The 17,099-nt window shown below is 31.5% G+C and overlaps 1 protein-coding gene across 1 annotated transcript in view; it reads right to left on the minus strand.

Annotated features, from left to right (window-relative positions):
* The window catches only part of LOC107993323 (ionotropic receptor 25a), a 110,275-nt gene that overhangs the window by 8,227 nt on the left and 84,949 nt on the right, over nucleotides 1–17,099 (minus strand). The window lies entirely within an intron of this gene.

Genomic DNA, 17,099 nt, shown 5'->3' on the forward strand with positions numbered 1-17,099 from the left:
AGAGGTAAATATCAGAACAGGGTTATATATTATATATTATAAAAATCATAAGAGTATTATATTGTTATAATTATATTAGATATCATTTAATTTTATAAGAAATCGAATACGAAAATATAAAAAAAAATAATATTTTTCAAAAGATAATTAGAAAAATACGCGAATTAAAAAGAGTTAAGAAGTATTAGAATCAACATTTAAAACTTTCTCTTATGGATTATATTAATCGTTATATTCTTCTTAAGATAATCATGTTTTATTTTACATTCACGGATGATGCAATACCAATATTTTAAAATCAGCATAGCTCAAAAGAGTACATAGATATATATTTGGAAGATTATAAATTAAACAAATAATATTTAACAATAGATTTCTTAAAAACGAATCATCACTTACTAAAACGAATCCTTCGGTTTCTTTCATACGTGAAAAATATTTGAACGTCGAGGAATTAGCAATGATGGAATACCGAACTTTGTGCCGCTTTCTTAGATCGTCCAAGGTTTCGATGTTTCTTTTTAACCCAACGTTTAACGTTCTATTGGCCGCCAGATTGGCCGTGTAAACACCACGACGATTACGAAACCGAACATCCAACAGGATGCTATCACCAATTTACTCGACAAATGTTTCGGGATATCCCCCTTTTCCTTGGAACATGGAGGTGAATGTGAACCAGATGAAATCCTTCAAAGAGCTGAATTGATCGTTCCGATACTTCGCCCGATTGTTCCGGTAGCTAAAGGGCGAGTACCTCTCGAGAATATATAATAGAAATATCGTCCAGAGAGAAAATGTTCACGAACATTATCCAGATATCGATAGGATCCAGGATTATTAGGAACTTGAGATACGAGGCCTTCTCCTTTTTCTTTGGCATCGTTATCGTGAAATCGCTCGATTCTTGCTACGGCATCGTGAAGTCCACCACCTGAATATTTCCTCCCCCATTATTCTATTAACCTTTTTCGAACCGATTCGATCGATGATTAAAGGAGGGAGGAAGGAGGAGTTTAATCATTGATTTCCACGATTATAATGATATAATGCGATTCGAATTTAATTAGTTCTCTAGTATTATTAAAATAAGGGGTATCGAGTTGGCGTGTTTTTTGAGCGCAAAAATAAATCAATTTATTATAATGTATCCATGTATATGTATAGGATGTTAATTATATTAATTATATTGAGAGGGCCAATTCTGAAAGATGTAAACGTAAAAGTTGGCTGGCCAGAAATGAAGTCGAGGCTTATTCGTTAAATTATAAGCAATATTTAAATTTTTGTTAGATAAAATTAAAGTGAATCTAAATTTAAATTATATATAATTTCATAAACAAGTCACATTTTTGTATATTTTTTGTTTTTATCTCTAGAATCGATTCTCTAAATGTGTCTCAATTATGTTTCTATAGTAATAGCTTCGAATTTTATATAAAATTACTGGTATTTTTTCTACACATTATAAAATTTGATTAAATTTTTAAAACACATTTATTTACACATTCGTTCATAATAATTATTTCGAATGTAAAAAATGTTTTTTTTAAAAGAGTTGTATTTGTATTTTTAAATTTATATATGAATGATCAAAAAAAAAAAACAAATTATTCTTATTTAATTGTTATACGTCTGCTTAATCTATATTTTGTGGAAAAAGATGTAAGACAGAAATGTATAAAATTTTAACAAACCAAAAATTACAATGATCTTTCACAATAATTATCATTCATTCAAATAAGATCTATTCTGATTTATTTTGTGATTTTCAGAGAAAAGTTATTTTTAAGAAATGGAATATATTTTTTCCCCTCTGCTAATATTTAAACGATACGTGATCCTTGATTCAATTTTCAATTTTTTTAAAATTATGTCGCAATAACAATGGTCCTACCATGAACTCGGAATATTCCAACTTGTACGGACTAACTATGTAACTGCTCATAAAAAAAAAAAAAGAATATCAAACCACAGAATGTTCCGGAAATTTCTGTGGTGACCGTCGCTTCACTCGCACGCAGGAAGAAACTTCTTTCCCCCTTCCATGGACATACCGTGCTAATAACGTAATAAAAAGACACGAAGGCTTAAAAATCCCCAAAACACATAAAATACGAGAACTCTAAGTTTAGATGTTAAACTCAACATATCGCAAAATTAAGAAACTTAGTTATCGTAACAATAAAACGATAAAACACAAATATTAATTCGAATTTAAGAAGAAAATAAATCAATGAAACGATCAATCCACTTTTTCTGAATCATTAATATTTAATATTTTATCTTAATATATTATAATAATATTTATAACAATAAGAAAAATAGTAAATACTTTTATTAAAATTAATTTATATTATTTTATACAAAACGTGAATATCGGCCTTTCAAAATATTTTATATCTTATCAGGATCAAAAATTGGCATAATTTTTCCACCAGTTTGATAAAATATAGACACGTAAAACATAAAAATATATTGTTTTTTTATATCCATTGATCGTCGTGTTTTTATTCAAAGAGGTTATAAAATGGAACGAGTATGAAAAAAAAAATTTTATATTCTTTTTACGATATAATTGATAGATATCATCGGCTCTGCTATCGTCCATATCGCCCCCATCGCGATGTCTGACATTGTTCATTAATTCGTAGATCATACCGTTCCAAAGTCCGATGTCAGAGTCCAAATTACCGTAATTCTCGTCGTACGATTCTCTGATGATGTAATCAAAATCCACCAATGATCCGATTCAGAAGATCGATACAATATCCGTAAAAAGAACTCCAGTGCTGCTATTGTACATGACATATAGTGAGACGATTGCTGTTACCGTTCGATATACCGGTTTGTTTCCGTTGCTCATTTCTTATTTTTATCTTCTTTTCTTGTGGTCACCGCTTTACAAGATTTATCTAATTTTAGATAAAGGCAAAAGTGCCAGTTTCATTCTTTCCGCAATTTAATGAAAATGTTATATTAGAGACGTTGCTTCATTAAGAATATTTTGTTCAAAAAATACGTAGAAACGTTCACGAATTTTCAGAGGAAATAATTTATATAAATAAATAGTTTTTGACGTATTTTTCTTATATTAATATAATATTGATGTACGATATGATGTTTAAAAAAATATAGAAAATATCAAATAGTTAATATTATATTTCAGATGAAATGAAAGAAGGTAGGAAAAAAATTCTGAAAATATTAGTTTGCATATATATGTTAATTTGTGTTGACGATTGAAAAAACTTTTGTTCTCCGTGGAATTACATAGGAGTGTTTTGTTATGAATTTTTACCATCTATTCGCACGATTAATAGCAAAAAAAAAAAAATATTATGTTTAATTAGATCAATTGAAAGCATCATTCATATCTAGGATAGAAAATGTTTTTTACAATGATAATATATGACCACATTCATCTTCAATGTCGTGACAAAATTATTGGAGTTTAGTTCAGGATAACCCATTTATCATTATTCCATCATATTTACCAGACTTTAATAGTTACTTGTTTCGTAAATTACAAAATTCTCTTAATGAAAAATTGTCTAAAAAATATCAAAATAAATATATGTGAATTTTTTAATACAAAATAATCTAAAATAAATGGATCTTTACCAAAGTATAATAAACATTTATATTCTCCAAAAATGATAAAAAGTCATAGAACAAAATAACTTTATGTACAGAAATAAGAATCATAATCATGAAGATTCAATTCAACAGAAAAAGAAATTATATTATAATATCATATTATTTTAATTTATTTCAACAATATCAGATACTTATAATTTAAAATAAGAGAATATAAAAATATAAAACGAAAGTTTTTTTAAATTTTTTAAAATGCACCATTATATTTCTCAATTTGTTATATTTGATTAAAAAAAGTATATAATAATTCTATGTAATGATTACACGAAATTCATTTATATATCATTTATATATATTTAAATATAATTATATTCAAGCATATTTGATATTATAAAAATAAAATGTATAATTTGATAGAAAAATATTCCTTAAAATATATATATATATAAATATTTCTTATAGTCGTTGTCCAAAATTATCTCAAAGAAACAGGAGGATGGATTTGCAAAATCTAATAGCGGCATTAGCGCGTGTCTGATCTATGACAAGCTTATTCTACTTGCACGCGACGCTTCTGCGATGTAATTAAACAATGTAATTAAACATATGAAAGCACGTGACTGGAATAATCCTTGTAAACGATTGAAATTGTTGCATTTAATTTACAAAGTACACCTTCGTACTTACCAACTACAAGTGACAAAGTCCCCGAGAAGTGGACTTTGAGTATCTGTTTCCGAAGCTGAAGCGAAAGCTTGTGCAAACTTCCTTCTTGCCAAGATGTCTTTGAACGTCAAAATTGCAGTTAAGGCAGTTATTAATCTCCCGTCGGTGAACACTTGACATTGTACATACCTCGATCGATGCAATCACGATGCTCGACAAATTACAAATTTTTTGTAATTTAAACAGACCCCCCAATTGTCTTTGGTAATTAATGCAACGAGTGATGGACACGTAGATAAATTTAGAAGAGTCTGGTTAAATAATTATACATTTTTAAACATGAAAAAAAAGCTTGAAATATAAACGTTGTTTGAAGGGTTTATTGGTGTCCAATGTACAACGAGCGATGATAAAAATTTTGAAAATATTGCAGATTGTTTTAACAGTGAGACAGAGATTTTTAATGGGGCTATCTATTTCTTTTTAATTATATTTAAAAAGAATTAACGCAGGTATTATGAACAAAATGTAAATTACCAACAGAATATTATTTAAAAACGTGTCATAATTTTTTGAGGATAAAAAATATATTTTATATTAATCTACATGTATTCAAAATAATTTTTTCTTGCATATTGACAATTAAAAATACATATAGTCAATACATATCTATAACATATTCTTTTCAATTTGTCTTAATAGCTCAAGTAGCGTCAAAAGAATTATACAATTTCGATTCTCTCTCCAATCTCATCCCAGCCATGAGAACAAATTATTCTCGAAATTTTTATCATCGCACGCGTACGACGAAAATCGATAAATTTTTATTCGAAACTGTTTTCCATGGTTGGACATGGATCGAGAAATCGCACGTGCATAAAACGCCGCATAAAACGAAAAGATTTATAGCCAAGAATAAAATAACACGCGTCCAATTCATTGAGAAAATCGGGACGAGGGGAAGGTATGACCGATCGATTGGTCGTTAAATCTCGAGAGAAATAAGGGGGTGACGCGCGATGTAATTACGAATCTCATCGAGCCTCAAGCCAGGCCGATATAGATCGATCGGTTATTAATTCGTCGGTAACCTTTTAGCAGGACCGATATCGAAATCTGTGAATTTATTGCCGGTGGCAGCGGGCCGCAACAAAGGCAGACCAATTCAGCTTTGCCAGATTTAACGACATAAATTTATCAGCCGTTGCTTGACTAGCCGCCCCCTCCCCTGTCCCTTTTTTTCGACCCGAAATATCGTCGTGTTTGTCCGTGGACGCGATTAATAACCCGAAAAACCATGGCGAACCACGAAAATTGGATCGTGGAAAAGGAAGGGGAATGGGAGAGGAGGGGGAAAAACGAGGGAGATCAGAACACTGATAAAATAAATGAAAAGACACGGTTTAAAAGAATTTCGTTTGATGTAATTTCTAGGAAATTAGCACCGACACGTTATCTCTTTGATCGTGATTAAAACGTGAGAATTTTTTTCCTTTCTACATTTTTTTAAAAACAACGAATGTTTAGAGATGCCTTTGTTTCTGAAACAATTAACTTTTATATTCTTCTTTTAAGTTTCTTTACGTGTGGCATACAGCGAAGCTATTTGAATAGTTCCTAGTTCTTAATGGCGAGAGACACGCAACATTTAATTTATAAATAATTTTTTTTAATTAAATGAACTCGTATAAATTATACGAAGATCCATTTTTAACGGAGGTTTCTAATATTTGATTTAAGGATATTTATCAAAAAACTATTTGTACTGATTTTTTTTTTAAATTAATAACAGCCACGATATTCAAATAACCATTTTTTTTACGTAATTCATTCTGCAAATTTTTGAGGACTTTGATATAAAAAACTACTGCTGAAAACTCAATTGTTAATGATCGGATAAGTCTCATCATAATTCTTAGAAAATTAGCATCGATACCGCTGTATTAAATACAAGATTTCAACAAGATATTTTTTTACTCAAAAAGTTCCTTTATATTTTGTAATAGATTTTTGTCAAAAAAAAGAATAGCGTTCATTCTCAAACTCTAATATGTTAACGTGTTTAATTCCGTAAAAGATTAAATCAGATCATATATACCCGTAAATTTTGACGTAAACTTCGAGGAGAAATCGCTGCGTCGACTGCGAAAATTGAACGATCCGGAGGAAGTTGTTGGTATCAGACGATTGTAAATCTTCGAGAGGGTTGATCCTCAGATCCTCGTTTATGTTTCTATACTGGTTGCCGCGGGAATGCCACAGTGAAAGCTTACCTGCTCCGCTACTTCTTCCACCTCCCTCCTCCCCCCGCTCTTTCTGTCCCCCTTTTTACTCCCCTTTCTTCGCACTCCGCCGTTCTCGTGTCTCGGTTTCGTTCGCTTTTTTTTTTTTTTACACAAAGTATTTCTTTTCCAACAATGCCGGGTACTATACTTAGGCGTCGTATTGTAAATCACAGCCGAGCTTTTTCCACGTATTCGTACGCAAATTGGGGCACCTTGACATGCATATATATATATATATATGTGTATATATATCTATATATATATAGATACGTTTGTTGCTTCCTATTCTTCGATTTTCCCGACGTATGATATTGTCTCCGTGGCTGTGCGTCTGTTCGAAGCTAGTTGGACGGAGGAGGCAGAAAGAGAAAGTGATAGGTGTGGAGAGATGGAAGAGAAAGAGAAAGAAGTTCTACGGATAAAAATGAAGTCCTTGACGGAACACTCCTCGCCTTCCCGCCTTTCCATCGTCGAATGGATTTTCATTATCAAAACGACATTACTTTGGAGAAAGAGAAAGAGAACTAGTAATTAGAACCTCCTTAAGTCGAATCACATTTGATCTTTGAAGATTTGGAACGATGATATCTTTCCTCATTTTCTTTTATAATCTGATTAATATTTTTAATGAAATAAATGTCTTTTTTCCTCGTTCTTACATCGACCGTTTGTTTAAAATTTCAGATAATTATTCACGAAACAATATCAATTATCATTCTGAATAATAGTAAAGATTTGTAAAGATTTAAAAAGTTATTAATAAAAATGTTTCCTCAACAGTCGGTTAAATTAAAGGGAAGACAAAACTTAATGCAAATCATTGAGTCACAACAGTTAAATAAGTTTTTATTTAATCTCGATTTTAGACGAAATTAAACTCGAAATTACCATCGATTAATTTATATTAGATTCAACGATGATCTTGATAAAAATATTGAAAAATATTTAAAAAAGTCGTCGAGATTGATAACACCTTTTTTTTTGTAAAAATTTATCTCAAAATTTCTACAACATTTTTCACACTGATCACTCGTTGAAAAGCGATATTTCACCCGTTTCTTTTTCATTAGCCACAAATTAAAACTCGTTTACGTAATATCGAGAATTGATGCAGTACACCAACGCCGTTCTCGTTTGCGCGAATTTTCGATAAATAATTTCTCTCGTGATAAGAGAAGAAAGGAAGGGGAAGAGGAGAACAATCTTGGCGCGTGTCAAGCCAAGCTTCATCGACAGTGCTCATGTGCGCTTTCTATGAATATTATATTTCCGATCCGTGTATATATCGCCTTCTCCCCTCGTTGCTCTAATTGAAATTAATCAGAAACGCGATCTCGATGAATTTTATTCTCCTTCTCCTTCTTCAATCCTTCAATATTTCGTTTATTTTTCACTTTCACTAGATGGAGATCTGTATATATATATATTATCTTTCTAAACAAGCGTCTCTTCTCCGCCCACGATACGCGTGGTGTACAGTCGAAATTCATGCAAAGTGGTATCGCAAAAAACGGCGCATCACGCGATGAAAGCCAACGAAAAGGATCAAAAACGTGTCGATTCTGGAATTTACGACATAGTATGCGGATGACATTTTTCTCGAGTGTCTAGCGAATATCTGAGTTTTCGTATGAAAGCAAATATAGGTGATGTTTGTACGAATATAGTATGTACATTACGCTATGTAGTGGTACGCTTTTATGAAGCTTACCATTTCGTTGGGAATTTAAAAGCGAATTAATTGAGATTGCAATTTGAAAAGGTAGGTTTTTAGCTGTATCTTATTAGCTGTGAATTTTTATGCAAATGTATATTTTTGTTGTTTGTATTTCATCTTGATTTTATATATATATATGAATTAGATGTATTGAATGATATATTGTTAACATAATATGTAATTCAGAAAATGATACGATACAGTTGCAACAAATTCTAAAATGTATTCTACTTATTCTACAAACACGTTTTGTAGCGTGGAATGATTTTTTTTTTAAATTTATGAATTTTTTCAAATAAAAGATATCAATTTATATCTATAGCTATATAATTTCGTATGTATTTTACACAACATGACATATTTTCTACGTATTTAATCGAATACTTTTTAATCGTTTTGAATGCATAAAAATTCGCAGCTTATTGTTTTAAAGATTTGAAACTTACAATTCTAAAGATCGTTCTTAAAAATAAAATTATCCATAATTTCAGAATTTTGCAGAGAACAGATATATATATTTATATCACTTAGATTTGATCTAGAAAATAGAATCAATTATAGTCAAGAAAATTATCGTTATTTCATTTAGTAAACTTTAACTCTCTATGCAATCTCTCTTATCTGAATGATTTATGAAACTCGCATAATTTTAACGGAAACTACGGCACGTGTAAATTCTAATAAAAAAAAAAAAAAAGAAAGAAAAAAATATCATATACCGTTGTAGCATTCTCTACTAACAATTATGGAAATAAAGACTGTCATTGTCATCAATTTATCCCTACATATCCACGCCCACGCGATTTCCTGCTCTACGAAACGTTGATTCCCCAACCAGAAATCGCAATATTGATTTTCCGACGGTACGATAAAAAAAAAACTATTTCTCATTTACGTGCCGGGAATATTCGCGAAGAATTTTAGCTCTCGCGTAAACTGGAACTTCATTGGGAATGATTAATGAGCCCGGCCAAGGACACCGAGAAACGAAACGTACAACTATTTCACGGCTGAATCTGTCAGAGGCACAAGCGATCGAAATGGAAACTGCTGTTTGAGCTGTTGCAGGGAGGAAGACTTAAGCGTCGAGGCAGCGTAATTTTCGGCGCAACCCCCATGAATCCAAAGTATTTAATAATAGCGCTCGACTCTACCTAATTCGACTCGACCGAAACGTTTCCTAATGGTCGCCGCAACGATTTACGAGCGTGGAATCAGTTTCGATGTGAACGATCGTTCGTTGCGTCCATTTGCGTTCTCAAGGAACGATATATAGAGGATTTGAGTCGAAAAACGAGTTAAAATTTTTAGATACGAGTGAAAATATATGGGTTTCGAACGATCGTAATGAAACGGTATATTAAACGGGATAATAGCAGTTTTTATAGAAATTAAAAAAGGTTAGTTTATCGAATTTGAAGGGAGATACGACGAGATCTATAGATAGATCGTCCACCATCGTCGTGAATTGCATCGAAAAATTTAATAAACCGGTATCAAGGACCGATCAATTCTTGTGCACTTAACGTCGGTAGCTCCACACGAGGTCGGTATCCAGATAAACTCCAGTTTATCGCTACTTTCATGCTGTAATTCACTATTGTATCGGTAATTTACTGCCCTGTTGCCACGGTTTCCAAACAACCTCCTGCGTTCCTTTCAAACTTGTATTTTACGTAATATTTATGCATATATGTATAGGCTTTAACCATCGAGTTGGAATCACATTTTTTTTTTCTTTTAATTGCGATGTTACATCATAAATTATATCATGAAATTGTCCTTGGCTGGTAAAATTGTACAATAATAGATGATTATGCATCTACAATGATTTATTATCTGTTTTCGAAACGCTTACTGCTTATTAATTATTCCAAGAATAATTTCTGGATATGTAGATCTGTCACTTTCGAATAATAATCGAATTAATATTGCACACAATTTATATAAAATTTAGAAGCAATCTTTTTCGAATTGCGATTGAAAATTTTATTAGATTCTTAGAGCGAATTATTGAGACTTAAAGTTGTATTTAAAATTATGTATTTCTGCATCTGCAAATCTGAAAAGTTGATGAACAAGAGATTAATTTTGAGATATATGCAAAATCTGAATTATCATCTTTAAGATCTCGAAGACGAACAGAAAATGTTGGAGAAAAATTTTTTATTTTATTTTTCTATTAAGCGAAATGGAAATAATTATTTTAATGCTTTCTATATTTCTTTCGTTATAAAAAAAAACTGTTATATTTTCATCTGATAATAATCAAGAGTTATATTAAAAAAGTTATTCTTGTTTATTATACTTAAATTATTTTGAAAAGAATAAATATAATAAAAAAAAGAAGAAGAAAAGGTTATTGAATTATAATTGAAAAGAAAGCATCGATCGTGACTATAGATGACGAGTTGTATAGAATTTAACTAAAAGCAGTTCTCTTTTTATTAGTACTTATATATTTTATTATTTATTTATATAATTAGGTTTTTTCAAATAAAAAAATGATTGATTTTTAATATCTTTTTAAAAGAATATTCTATTTTTTATTAAAATATTGATCAACTGTTCTTTTTTAATTAAAATAGTGTTCAAAATATTAACTTTATTTGACCACTTTTAGAAATTTTGTCCTTTAAAAAGTTTTTCAATGAACAAAAAAAAAGATTGAACGATTTTTTGATACTGAATTAAAAAAAACATAATACCAATGCCAGTCAAATTATTCATTCCTTTCAATTATTGATTTTTCTGTATATAATTGAGCATTGCTGAAATGAAAAACTTTTTTTTATCAGTCCTTTTATTTATCAAAGTTGCATGTTAGGTATTAAGAAAATAATTTAAAAAAATCATATCTGCTCGTGACATTCCAATTACTTGGAAAAAATACAATAGAAAAAAGAAATGGTTGATCATTGAACTACAGAATTGTATTGAAAAGGAAATCGGAATCATGGCTATAGACGAGAATTGAATATTGAATTTAATTAAAAGCAATTCTTATTTTATTCGTATATTAAATATCTCATTAATTAATAAAAAGATCGAATTACAATAGGAAATTTTTAACTTAATTCTATTAGTAAATAATAAGTTTAATAAAAAGCAGTATATCATAAATATATTATAAATAATTGTCGAGAACTTAAAATTAATTAGCTAGATTGCACTTAGAATTGCAGAAGAATTTCTTCTCGGGTCATCGTAGATCCACATATATCTTATTAAACAACTTAGAAAGAAGAATTTTTCATTCCATGAAATCATAACTTTAAAAAAAATATATATATATATAATTTTCTTCTCTGTTAAACAAAAATAGAAATGATTATTTTACCGAACAAAAATTATATATTTCTCTTCCTCGAGGAGAAAAAAATAATAAATTTTCTCGATTAACTGTATACTATTTCGCAAATTAAGAAAACAATTTAAAATTTCACGCCCAACCCATGATGATATCCCAGCTGCTTTGGAAAAATACAATAATGGGAAGGGAGAGGGGGGGAAGAAAGGAAAGGCTGGTCATTGAATTATTGAAAAGGAGCCATCGAGATCGTGGCCACAGACCCCGAGGCGGTTTCAATGGGCATTAAAACAATGGCCGACGCCGGGAACGAAAATGAAAGAGCAGCTTCGCACCTATCTAGATCTCGAAGGGAGAAAGTTTCATTAGGGAAACCGCAGCGCGAGAAAACGGGGGCAAAGAAAACGCGTACTTCTTTTTTTCTTTTTCTTTCCCCTCCCCCCGTATCGCGATTTGCACGTTCGCGATCGGTGGTCGCGTGGAGGCGGACCGAAACCTCTTTGCACGTAATTCCACTTGCATTCGTCGGACGATGACTTGGTTGAAATGTGTTCGAGATCGAAACCCCTGTTCGAGATTGGACCGGGTTAATTTGAGGCACGAGCCTTAAGAGAAGTAAAAGCGAGTTTCTTATCACGAGTTGTTGGTTCGCGCTCTTTGCGAAAAAGCACGTAAGGTGTACAAGCCAAGCTTTCTCGAGAACTATTAGGGGCAAACAGTTAGAAATAGCCGCTCGTTGCTTTAGGGTTTCATAGGGACTCTTTGCGACGAACAGGATTGGCGTTGTTTGCTGGCAAGCTCGAGACCGGCATTTGCAATTATCTTCCGGAGAAACGGAATTGCAAAGGGCTGCACTCGAGGGAGGTAATTGTAACCGTGTACTTTGTGTTATGCAGCAATGCCACGCGTGTACGAGGGCATAGTAACGAGGGAAAAATATACAGGATCAAAATATACGTTTCATCTGCTTTCTCTCGATTCTTTTTCTCCTTCTCCTTTTCTCGAATCTTTTGTATTCGTTTTTCCAAGAAGGATAGAGCAGGGACGTTGCGCAGGGATTTATTGGAGTGGAGAAGTTAAATTGGGTAGTTTTCAATCGTTCAACGAGACAGAAGATTGATTCCCAAACTGGAAAGCTAGGCGAAAAAAAAAATGGCCACGCTATGCATAAAACATTAATCAGAGACATTAGCGAGCACTCGGCTCGCGTGGATTTTACAACTTACCTCGATAACGAAGTTTCCTCGGGGGGCGCTCATGTATTTTTCATTGAATCCGGCACCGGTCATCTCTATGCATATTTCGACTTCATTTTCCCGCTCTCCTTTCTTTCCGTTTCCCTTTCTATCTTGTTCCTCTCTCTCTCTCTTTTTTTTTCAACGCATGTACACGACGATGTGTAAAAATAAATCTCGAAAAAAAAAAAGAAATGAATTTTAGCAGTTTTATGGAAGAAAATCACTAAAAGGAGGAGAGTAAACCCAACAGCGGTTCGAGTTGGTCGTGCATAAATATTGGGATTGGCGCTTAAAAAATTTTCTTCTCCCGTTAATCTTGCACGTTCGTTAATCGTAAACGAAAGTAATCGCCGATCGAATGAAATTTCGATGAGATTAAAGAAGACGAAATGAAATCTCGACGAATTAATTCTCGGATGAGAAAGGAAGAGGGAGGATACTATATCGATAAACCTTCTTTTTTTCCTGGCAAAAGTGAAAGGGCTATGGAGGAGCTCGATTTTTATTCGAATATGTTTTTCGATCGAATCGAAAAATTTGATTACTCGCAAACAAAGTTTTTAAGAAACGAAAGAAAGCAAACGATGATGGAAAGTTTTTCGGGTTAATGTATGAAAAAACAAGGATGATGGTTTTATAAGTAAGACGCGAAAGCAATTTGTTTAAAAAAATGTTTCACCCTTTAACGAGAAACCTGATATATTATACGAAATAACATGTTTTTGTATAATTTCTTCTCGATATATACGTTGATTTCAAGTTCAGATGTAATGAAAAACTGAAGATTTGCAGCTGGAGGATACAAATAGATTCGTTTATGATAATTTTAGTTAAAGAGATTGTTTATAAAATTGCGTTAATTTAGAATAATTAGAACTGGAGAAAACTTGAAATAATTCTATTTAATAATTCTATTATTAGAAAATATTATTTCTCTCATATTTAAATCACGAGCAAATATTATTTATTATTTATCGAAGATAGAAGATACAAATTTCAATATAAAAATTAAAAATCTCATTTCTTTATTACTTTAAAGAAATGTTCATTTGCAAAATCCTGTATCAATCGATGAAATATTCATTCCTATTTCAAATATCGTAACATTATATTTTCTCCAGTTCCGAAAATAATTGAAAAGAACATATATTTCCACGTAATAAATACAGATAACTTTGTATTTTAATTTTTGGAAAATTTTTAAAATTTTGAAACTATATATTTTCTTCTTTTCTACTGGATAATAAATAACAGAACATAATTTATCAATTTGTTTCTCCGTTTTCAATCAATTGTAATCAACTAATTGAAAGCAATTCTAGTGAAAGCATTTCAACGTTATCATCAGAATTTCTACCTATAAAATATCTCAAAGGAAATAACATATTTTAACATTTTTTTTCGCGAAGAGAAAGATCCACACATTCTTGCAACACCATTGTCCAATTCAAAAATTGTTGTAACAATGAATTTACTCCCCGCACAATCCTCGATCCCAAATATCCCGTTTCATTCTAAGGATGCCGTGCATTTCGTCACTCGTTTCCCAGGCGTGAAACAATCCGCTGTTGCGAAACTTTCACGTAATGCACGAGCTCCGAAAGGGGCGAGTGAATTTCAACAAACGGGATTCGCGGAATATTATTCCTTAAGTGAAATTCTACCACGGCTAACAAAAGAGGATATTCGAGCGAACTTTCGAGTTCGTCGGGCACGAGTTCGACACGCACATAATGATGTCGGGCTCCCTTTATTTCCTCAACACAAAAGAAAAGCGCGCGCGTTGGTCGGCCAACACGCGACCGATCGTGGAACGAAGCGGATAAACGAAGGGGTCCAATAATTCCGGCGGGCGATTTGTCGGCGATTCACTGAAATGTGCGTCGCGTGCAATGCGGAAAAGGCCTGGCTCTCGAATAAAATTGCACGGTAAAATCTTGCCACGCCCGATTAGACTCGAGTTTTGGATTTAAGGGCATGAAAGGAACGCGTTTTGTTAATAAGTTATTTCTTTTTTATTAGATCTGAACGGATATTTGTTCAAGAGTATGAATTATTTCTTTCTATTTGCCTGCCAAAGATATTTATGAAAGGAATATCGTGAATTGTTATAAAAGAAGCATTATTTTTAGTATATCTTTCAAAATTTAATTACGATTCTCGATAATGTACTTATTTCAAAAATTTTTATTTTGAATATTTTTTATTCCCACATTTTTCAGTTTAAATATCGAAAAAAAGGATCGTGTTAGAAAAAACAAAATAATAGAAAAGAAGTTTATATAAATCGTATGCAAAATCTTTTAATATAGCTAAATCACGATTAGAAAAAATTTAAAAACTATTATTATTTGTTTATAAATCAAACAAATATTTCTTAAAAAGAATGTTATGTTGGTAATAACATAATATTTACATAATTATATACGACAAAATAAATATTTTATAATACAAAAATACCTTATAATAATATAATATATCACAGTTTTCATAAATGTCAATCAATTCGTAAAAGAAACAAAATACACGTTTTCAAAAAAGAAAAAAAAAGTAAGACACGCAAATGTAGAAAGAGATTAATAATATCTCGTTACATTTATAACCAGGCAGTTAATCTTTCTTAACGTTAGCAATTAGCAAGTGAAATGATGTTTTTAAAAATGTCCCTTTCATACCCCTCGTCTCCTCTTTCGATAACCGACTTCGATACCCTACGAACGAGGGTGACGATGTAATGTAATATTTATCAAACCATCGTTTTTGAAACGATAACGAGACACGATAAGATTGCTTTTCATGGGACGAGATTATTCAAATCAGATTATTAATAATGGCGGGGCGAATACCGCGTTGCTCCCTGAAGGGGGATTACGTTCTATTGTCTCGTTGTCGCGATTATTACGCGCGTGCGGATTTTCAAATACCTGGGTAATACGTGGGCCGCATTGAATCGTGGCCAGCCCTCGAATTCGTTTATATAGGATATACAATCGACGTTCACCGTTTGCACTCGGAATGTCGGTTATTGTGCGTTGTAAATTAATCTTGATACGTGGAGAGAAATTTTTGGAGGGAAACGTATTCGTTTTAGAGATATACGCGTTGTAATGTAAAGAATAGGAAATAATCGATGATATTTAGAGAATAAATAATATCTTGATAATATATATTGTGTTAGTGTATTCGTATATTCAGAAAGAAAGAGAAATGATATACAAAAATGATTGATTATGATTGATTAAGAGTTATTCGTTATATTTATAAGTTATGAACAATTTAATTTAGATGAAGTGAGATGTTTCTATCTTATGTCTGTCTCATACTCAATAAAAACTCAATAAATAAGCTTCTACTATTTAATTACGTTAAATTAAAGTGACTTTTTACAAATGAATTACAAATATAAATTTTTTAACCGACCAAATTATTTCTATTTAGTATACTTATAATAAAAAAAAAAATCTACTTTATCCGTGAAATTAAAATTTAAAAGATAACACACCGTAAAATATCACGGAAATGGAAATGCAAATATCTCTCCCTCGTATTAAATCCAAAATTGTACAATTTTTATTCTTAAATTTGGCAGAGTAGAACGTTTAAAATCGTTTCTGAGTGCAAACGGAGTTGAAACTTGGAGATAAAAAAATAAAATCGTAACTAAAGGTACAAAACAATAATTCGTCACGATCACTCTGCGATGGACAGAACGCCAAAAATGTGAAACGAACTGAATGAACGTTTTACTTTTACCGACGACATATACAGTCGTCATACAAACACTGCAAAAGTCGCAAACTTTGGTGCGGATAAAGCACACACTGATTTTATCTCTCAACGAAAAGCTTTGGCAACCATAACATTTTTGATTTTGTTTTGATTTTTCCTACAATAATTCTGTGCGTACGTAGACGAACTCGAGAGAATGGAGGTGCTTTCAGGAGATTAATCACATCCGAAAAAATGATTTCTATATTTTACTCGTGATATACTGGTGATGTGTGTTTATGGATATATATATAATTTCGTTTTTTTTCGTTCTGATTTTTTATTTCTTTCTTATTTCTCATTTGCACGAGAGACACGTGGAATTTCGATAGGGAACCATTTGTTCTAATGGATAAGTGTGTTTTTTATTTTTTTTCTTATCTCTGTTTTTAATCTTTCAAAGAAAGAGCGTGTAATTAAGATTAGAAACGAAATGGAAGGAAGTGATTAAAAATATCATTATTTCTTGCGAAGATGTAACACGTTTATTTATCCTGATACGAAAGTATAAGAAA

The sequence above is a fragment of the Apis cerana genome, linkage group LG1 (assembly GCF_029169275.1).
Source record: "Apis cerana isolate GH-2021 linkage group LG1, AcerK_1.0, whole genome shotgun sequence".
In the NCBI taxonomy this organism is placed as follows: Eukaryota; Metazoa; Arthropoda; class Insecta; order Hymenoptera; family Apidae; genus Apis; species Apis cerana.